Below are 7,806 nucleotides of genomic sequence, written 5' to 3'. Positions count from 1 at the left end.
AAAGTTAAAGAAGCGTGGAGCAGCTGCCGCAGGCTAATTCCGAGACATCACCAGACTTACACACGTTCTTGTAAAGCTGGCACGCTCCCTCCAGCAGCAACAGAAGAGCGGTGTCAGTGAGAGGGACCACAAAGGGCCGCCACTGGGGCAGTGCACACCAGCATCTCTGAGCGCCGGCCGAGATGGGCCTTTCTCCCAGCAGCCTGGCAGGCCTGCGACATTGAGGTGTCTGAGGAACTCCCTGACTCCCTTCTCTCTGGTCCAGGCTAAGCATGACAGAGTGAGAAGCCAGTACTGGTGACACCCAGCTGTGCCCAGTTCTGTCTATGCCCCAGGTACAGGCTCCCAGCTAGGTCAGCCCCAGAGGTGCCAATGTCCCCCATGCCGTCAGTCTGGCTGGCATTGTCCTTGCAGTTCACATCCTGTTCATAGCACTGGAGGGTCTAGGATGTAGAGTGAGGAAGATGACAGGCCGGAACTGGGAATGTTCAGGCCTCATGGCCCTCAGCAAATTACCTAACATTGCTGTCATTCCCCATCCACACAGTGGGAGTCAGTCCAAACAGGGCTTCTGTGAATGGAGGAGAAACAGGAAGTAGCAGGTGTAGCAGACGTCAGAGTCAGAGTCTTTGTTGTGAAGGGACAGGTTGTCTTGGGACCAAGAATGTGCTGTTGGCTATATACATCAGACTGATTTACTGAGTACGCTATAAGTGGAAAGGGGCGTGTGTGTGTGTGTGTGTGTGTGTGTGTGTGTGTGTGTGTGTATGTGTCATGATGGGTGATGGAAACTCCTGGCCCAGTCGAACAGAATCCCACACACTCACACTGAACAGTCAGTCTGCTGACTGGAAAGCTAAGGACACAGTGGTGGGCATGCACTGGGCACACCCAAGTCATTTGTTCCATCATGGCAGAAGACCTCGAGATTTCAGTAAAGATGGTGTGACTAAAAAGCCATGAGCTGTTCCGTAATGGAATTTTCAAACATTTTATATTTTCATCTGTGGTTGGCCATAGATAGCTAAAACCATGAAGAGCAAAGTCACAGATAAGGTATGTAAAAGAGAACTTAACACACATCCCACACATGAACACACACATACCACACATATACCACATACATCACACACACAAACACACCACATACATACACACACCACACATACACACACAGATACACACTCAAACATTCTTAAACAACTCCTGACCTCCAAAGGCACGTGGAGGTTTAACTCATACACACAGATTACAGCAGATTAATCTGAGGCACAGCCGCGATGAAAGCTCCCGTTTGGATTCCAGCTGTACGTAGGGCAGGCAGAGATTCTCAAGCAAGGACTTTGCTTGTCTTAACACTCCTCTTCACTCCCCCCACGAATTGTCAACATCCTCACACTGTGGAAATGTGTGGACTCTGCCCTAAAAGTGTCCCTTCGGCCCTTCTGCTTGCCTCCTGAAATTGGAGTCTGATTTGACCTATTGACATGGTCACTGGGACCTTATCTTGAACCACACACCCCGCCCCCTATTGGCAGCCTGACTTCCTCACCCGTTAGCCGTGCAGAGAGCAGCCTTCCGCACTCAGCCATGAGGGGGCAGTGTCCACACTTATTGCGCACTCTCACAGTAGTAGAGCTGTCTCCAGGGACTGAAGTGCTCTAAGGCCACCTTAAAGGGGGGAGGGCAGAGAAAAAGACAACTAAATACACAAGGCCTCTCTGTGTTTTGGTTGGGGTGTGTTCCATAAGTTCCTTTAATATTGGATTAAACAATGGGGCAAGCTCATATCCTACATATTGATTGGCCGATGGTAATGGAGTGAAAAATCCAGAGCAGCCTTCAAAGGGCTATTCATTCCAGAGGCATTTTGCTGAGCATCTACTGTGTGCCATTATGTGTCGCGGAGCTCAGTGTGTGGGCAAGGGGAACAGATGGTAAATGATGTGTGTGCTAAATATGTCCTCATTCTGTCAGAAAGCACAGTGGGCCTGTCAGAAAATGCAGCCCGAGGGGTTGGGGATTTAGCTCAGTGGTAGAGCGCTTGCCTAGGAAGCAAGGCCCTGTTCGGTCCCCAGCTCCGAAAAAAAAAAAAAAAAAAAAAAAAAAAAAAAAAAAAAAAAGAAAATGCAGCCGAGCTTTCTGTGTCCTCCGGTTCCCCACCTGCAGAGTCAACCAACTTTACATTGTATGGACTGTAACTATTGTAACTTCTCCGGATGCGAAGCAAGCCCTGAGCGCACAGGGCTTTGAGGCCCCAAGTACAGGGGAAAATGGATCCACTATGGAGCATCTGGGTGGAGGAGAGAGGGCAGCTTTGCAATAGTAAGTGTGGTCAGGGCCGAGTGTGGTGACACACACCTTTAATCCTAGTACTCAAGAGGCAGAGGACGGCCAGCCTGGTCTACATGCTGTTCCTGCCAGGCTGGGCTGCATGGTAAGAGAAGAGGGGGCAGGCCTGGGGGCTCTCGGGTGGCACACTGTCTTGTTTTATTCCCCCACTTCTCTGTCAGCGCTCTCTCTCTCCCTCCCCCCCCCTCTCTCTCTCTTTCTCTCTCTCTCTCTGAACACTAAATGCCCACTTAGACTAAGCTCCCTCTGCCTTGCCCTGCACAGTCTCTCAGAGCCGAGGTTCACCCACAGCTTTAGTCGTCTGTAGGAAGAGCATCCACAGTCCCAGAGTTGTAGGACAGTACAGCCTCCTCAGGAGCTCAGACCGCAGGCTTCTCTGTCCCTGTGTCCTCTTCCTGCCATACACCTAGCCCTTCTCCAGGCTCCATCTTCCCCACCCAATACCCTTCTTCCTGGAGGCTTTCAGGGCTAAGGCTATGCCATCCCAGAATGCGAGTGTGTGAGACCAGAAAGGCTACTCAAGGTAGACTTTTCTGGGGGCTGGGGACTCAGCTGTTGCCCTTCCAGAGGACCTGGGCTCAGTTCCCAGCACCCGCATAGCGCCTCACAGTTATCCGAAGTCCTCTTCTGACCTGTGGGCATCAGGCACACACACACACACACATACATACATACATACATACATACATACATACATACATACATACATTCAGGCAGACGCTCGTACACATACAATAAATGTTTTTAAAAAAATGCTTGTTTGTTTTCAGATGGCGTCTGTGTCACTCTAGCCATCCTGGAACTTGTTCTGTAAACCAGGTCGGTCTTGAACTCAGAGATCTGCCTGCCTCTGCCTCCCAAGTGCTGGGTATGTGCTACCATGCCTGGCACTCCTTTTTATAAAAAATTGAAAATTGGCTGGAGGGATGGCTCAGTGGTTAAGAGCACTGACTGCCCTTCCAGAGGCCCAGAGTTCAACTCCCAGCAACCACATGGTGGCTCACAACCATCTGTAATGGGATCTGATGCCCTCTTCTGGTGTGTCTGAAGAGAGCAATAGTGTACTCACATTCATGAGATAAATAAATCTTTTTTAAAGAATTGAAAACAACATTTGGCTATATCTGTATGGCAGAGAGCTGCTCCAGACACCTGACTCCCTGAGTGGCATCATCTACATGAAACAACCAAAAGTCTCCGTCCCTTCCCGGGCGAGCAACCACAGAAGCTGGAGGAGTCAGTCACTGTCTCAGATGATGGAGGAGTCAGTCAGTGTCTCAGATGATGGAGGAGTCAGTCAGTGTCTCAGATGATGGAGGAGTCAGTCACTGTCTCAGATGATGGAGGAGTCAGTCAGTGTCTCAGATGATGGAGGAGTCAGTCAGTGTCTCAGATGATGGAGGAGTCAGTCAGTGTCTCAGATGATGGAGGAGTCAGTCACTGTCTCAGATGATGGAGGGGTCAGTCAGTGTCAGATGATGGAGGAGTCAGTCAGATGATGGAGGAGTCAGTCAGTGTCTCAGATGATGGAGGAGTCAGTCAGTGTCTCAGATGATGGGAGGAGTCAGTCAGTGTCTCAGATGATGGAGGAGTCAGTCAGTGTCTCAGATGATGGAGGAGTCAGTCAGTGTCTCAGATGATGGAGGAGTCAGTCACTGTCTCAGATGATGGAGGAGTCAGTCAGTGTCTCAGATGATGGAGGAGTCAGTCACTGTCTCAGATGATGGAGGAGTCAGTCACTGTCTCAGATGATGGAGGAGTCAGTCAGTGTCTCAGATGATGGGGGAGTCAGTCAGTGTCTCAGATGATGGAGGAGTCACTGTCTCAGGTGATGGAGGAGTCAGTCAGTGTCTCAGATGATGGAGGAGTCAGTCACTGTCTCAGATGATGGAGGAGTCAGTCACTGTCTCAGATGATGGAGGAGTCAGTCACTGTCTCAGATGATGGAGGAGTCAGTCACTGTCTCAGATGATGGAGGAGTCAGTCACTGTCTCAGATGATGGAGGAGTCAGTCAGTGTCTCAGATGATGGGGGAGTCAGTCAGTGTCTCAGATGATGGAGGAGTCAGTCAGTGTCTCAGATGATGGAGGAGTCAGTCACTGTCTCAGATGATGGAGGAGTCAGTCACTGTCTCAGATGATGGAGGAGTCAGTCAGTGTCTCAGATGATGGGGGAGTCAGTCAGTGTCTCAGATGATGGGGAGTCAGTCAGTGTCTCAGATGATGGAGGAGTCACTGTCTCAGGTGATGGAGGAGTCAGTCAGTGTCTCAGATGATGGAGGAGTCACTGTCTCAGATGACGGAGGAGTCAGTCACTGTCTCAGATGATGGGGGAGTCAGTCACTGTCTCAGATGATGGAGGAGTCAGTCACTGTCTCAGATGATGGAGGAGTCGGTCACTGTCTCAGATGCTGGAGGAGTCGGTCAGTGTCTCAGATGCTGGAGGAGTCAGTCACTGTCTCAGATGATGGAGGAGTCACTGTCTCAGATGATGGAGGAGTCAGTGTCTCAGATGATGGAGGAGTCAGTGTCTCAGATGATGGAGGAGTCAGTGTCTCAGATGATGGAGCAGTCACTGTCTCAGATGATGGAGGAGTCGGTCAGTGTCTCAGATGATGGAGGAGTCAGTCACTGTCTCAGATGATGGAGCAGTCACTGTCTCAGATGATGGAGGAGTCGGTCAGTGTCTCAGATGATGGAGGAGTCACTGTCTCAGATGATGGAGCAGTCACTGTCTCAGATGATGGAGGAGTCAGTCACTGTCTCAGATGATGGAGGAGTCAGTGTCTCAGATGATGGAGGAGTCAGTCACTGTCTCAGATGATGGAGGAGTCAGTCACTGTCTCAGATGATGGAGGAGTCAGTCACTGTCTCAGATGATGGAGGAGTCGGTCACTGTCTTGGTTTACAAGATTTTCATGTGCACATACAAAACCAAGTGTGGTTTCCTCCTGTCAATCTTTTCTAATTTAGTTTATAGCCTAGCCCGAGATCCTGGGAGCAGGCCAGTCCCATTCTTTCGTCATTGTCCCTTCACCCACCCCATCTTCTTGAAGCCTTGTAGCAAACCAGGAAGTAAGACCTCATTACTGCTACTGGACGGGTCATTCTGGAGCCATTGCGTTACCAGCTATGGATGACCTCTAATGCCCAGCGGGGGACTCTGCAAGACAATTCACCTCAGAGGTGCTTTAAGGAACAAAGGTATTTTAGGATTGTTAGGGAGTTGCTCTGTGTAGCCCTGGTTGCCCTGGTGCTCACCCTAGAGACTAGGCTAGCCTTAAACTCTCTCTCCTGAGTGCTGGGATCTAAGATGTGTGCCTCCTTGCCTTTTTTTTTTTTTTTTTTTAGAGAACAATATAGATTGTTTTTCTTCCTGGGTTAACAGTGGTCTTCCCTGAGCCAATGGTGGTCTTCCCTAGGCCTCTACTCACAGCTTTGCCCAAGCTGGGCTTGAGCAAGGGCAGAATAAAAATAGCTGTAGCTATCTAAGAGATAGACAGTCTGGTGGTGCTGTCAGGGATGAAGGGCTGCAGCCTGGGGCTGGGGGCGGGGTGGGTTATCACACCACTGTCCCTGCAGTCACCCGGGGACCCACAGCACTGGGTGTGGTGTTTATGTACTTGGCTCTTTAAATGGGCCGTGGTAGCATGCATGGTCAGGGAGACTTGAGTCCTAATCATACTCTCCCTGGCCTGTGTCCCAGGGCTGTGCTATCGTCCTTGTCTGTGACGAGGGCACCTCTAGGCAGAAACAGTGTCTCAGAAGTCCTGGGAGGATCACACGGTAAATTCAGCAGCTGCTCACATGCTAGCTGCTCCCAAGTCACTTATGCAGAAACTCTGGTCACCACCAAGCAAAAGCAAATGGCTTCAATCCTTTTTCTCATTTTGAGTAAAATGTGCTTAAATAAAGAAGATGCTGGGGTTGGAGAGAAATCAGGACCAGGTGTGATGGGTAATCTCTGACTGTCAACTTGGCTGGATCTGGGATCAACTGAGATGCCTCTGGGTGAGTCTATGAGGAGACTTCCTGGGGAAGAAGTAACTGAGCTGGGGGCACAGTGCGGTAGAGCCTTCTGGGAGTCACTCAGATGTAAAGAAATCGGAGGGAAATGCTGTGCTCTTGCCTGCCCACTCTCCTCCTTGTTGGTAAGTGCATCTGCTGCTGCTGCTGCTGCTGCTGCTGCCGCCACCGCCACTACTGCTACTGCCTCCAAACCCAGTTTCTTCAGCTTTTAACATAGAGTGAACACCAGTGACTCTCTAGGAATCCTCCTAGCCTTCAGCACCATATTGGTACTGCTGAGGCGAGGCACCAAGCTTGGTGGACTGAGCGACTACCAGACTCTCAGCCTCTGCAGTGTATGTACAGCCACTGTTGGACTACACAGCCTGTATTGCGGAATCTGATCTAATAAAGGCCCTCTAGAATGTGTACTAGACCTATTTCAGTAAATAGGTTCCATTCCTCAAGAGAGCCTTACTGATACACTAGGATACGGCATACCTTTTCAGGTGAGCAGTGCAGCCCAGCCATACGCCAGCTTTCTCATTCTGTGGGAGCCAAACGGGTGAAATTCACAACTGCTGCTTGTGAGGTTCTCATCTGGGTCTCCAGCTTCCCCCTCTCCCTCCACTGTGGTCTTGTTTACTGGCAGGGTATCCCTAGAGAAAGCGAATCCACAGAGTAGCAAAATAATAGGGACTGAATTATGAGCAAATTGCCAGTCAGTTTTCATTGAAGGCTTGATTGGTAAGACCCCCCCCCAAATAAACCCACAGGAGTGCTCCCACCAAAATGGTGTGTTAGTCAGGATTCTTTAGAGAAACTACCTATAGGAACTATACACACACACACACACACACACACACACACACACACACACACACACACACACACTATTCTCTCTATATAAATATATATGATTTACATGTATGTCAATCCTTCAATTAAAACTGACTTCAGTCACATTAATTTGCTATTCTGTGGATTTACACTATATATATATATATGTATATATATATGTATATATATATATGTATATATGGGGTGGGGACCTTTATAGAATGACTTACAGGCTTTGGTCCTACTAATCCTACAACAGATGCCTGTGAATTGAAGTCCAAGAATGCAGAAGTCAGTCCACGAGGCTGGACGATTAGCTGGTCTTCAGGATATGCCAGAATCCTGAAGAAGTAGGTTCTAATGCCGGTGAAGGGATGGACTCACTCGTGAGGCAAAAGCAAGCAAAACCCTCCATGTCCTTCCAGCAGAAGGCATGGCCCAGATTAGTGGCTGGTCTTCCCACCTCGAAGATCCAGATTCAAATCGGATCTCCCCACTTTGGTTAATTCAAGTTGACCACAGGGGTACCAGCCACATCTGGCCATCTGCCTCTGGGAGGTGGTTGGTTAGAGGACCAAGCGTGATTGTAAACATGCCAAGCTCCTGA

Source organism: Rattus rattus, chromosome 9 (genome assembly GCF_011064425.1).
Source record: "Rattus rattus isolate New Zealand chromosome 9, Rrattus_CSIRO_v1, whole genome shotgun sequence".
Taxonomy (NCBI): Eukaryota; Metazoa; Chordata; class Mammalia; order Rodentia; family Muridae; genus Rattus; species Rattus rattus.
The sequence above is the reverse complement of the archived record's forward strand: the minus strand, read 5'-3'. Positions refer to the sequence as shown.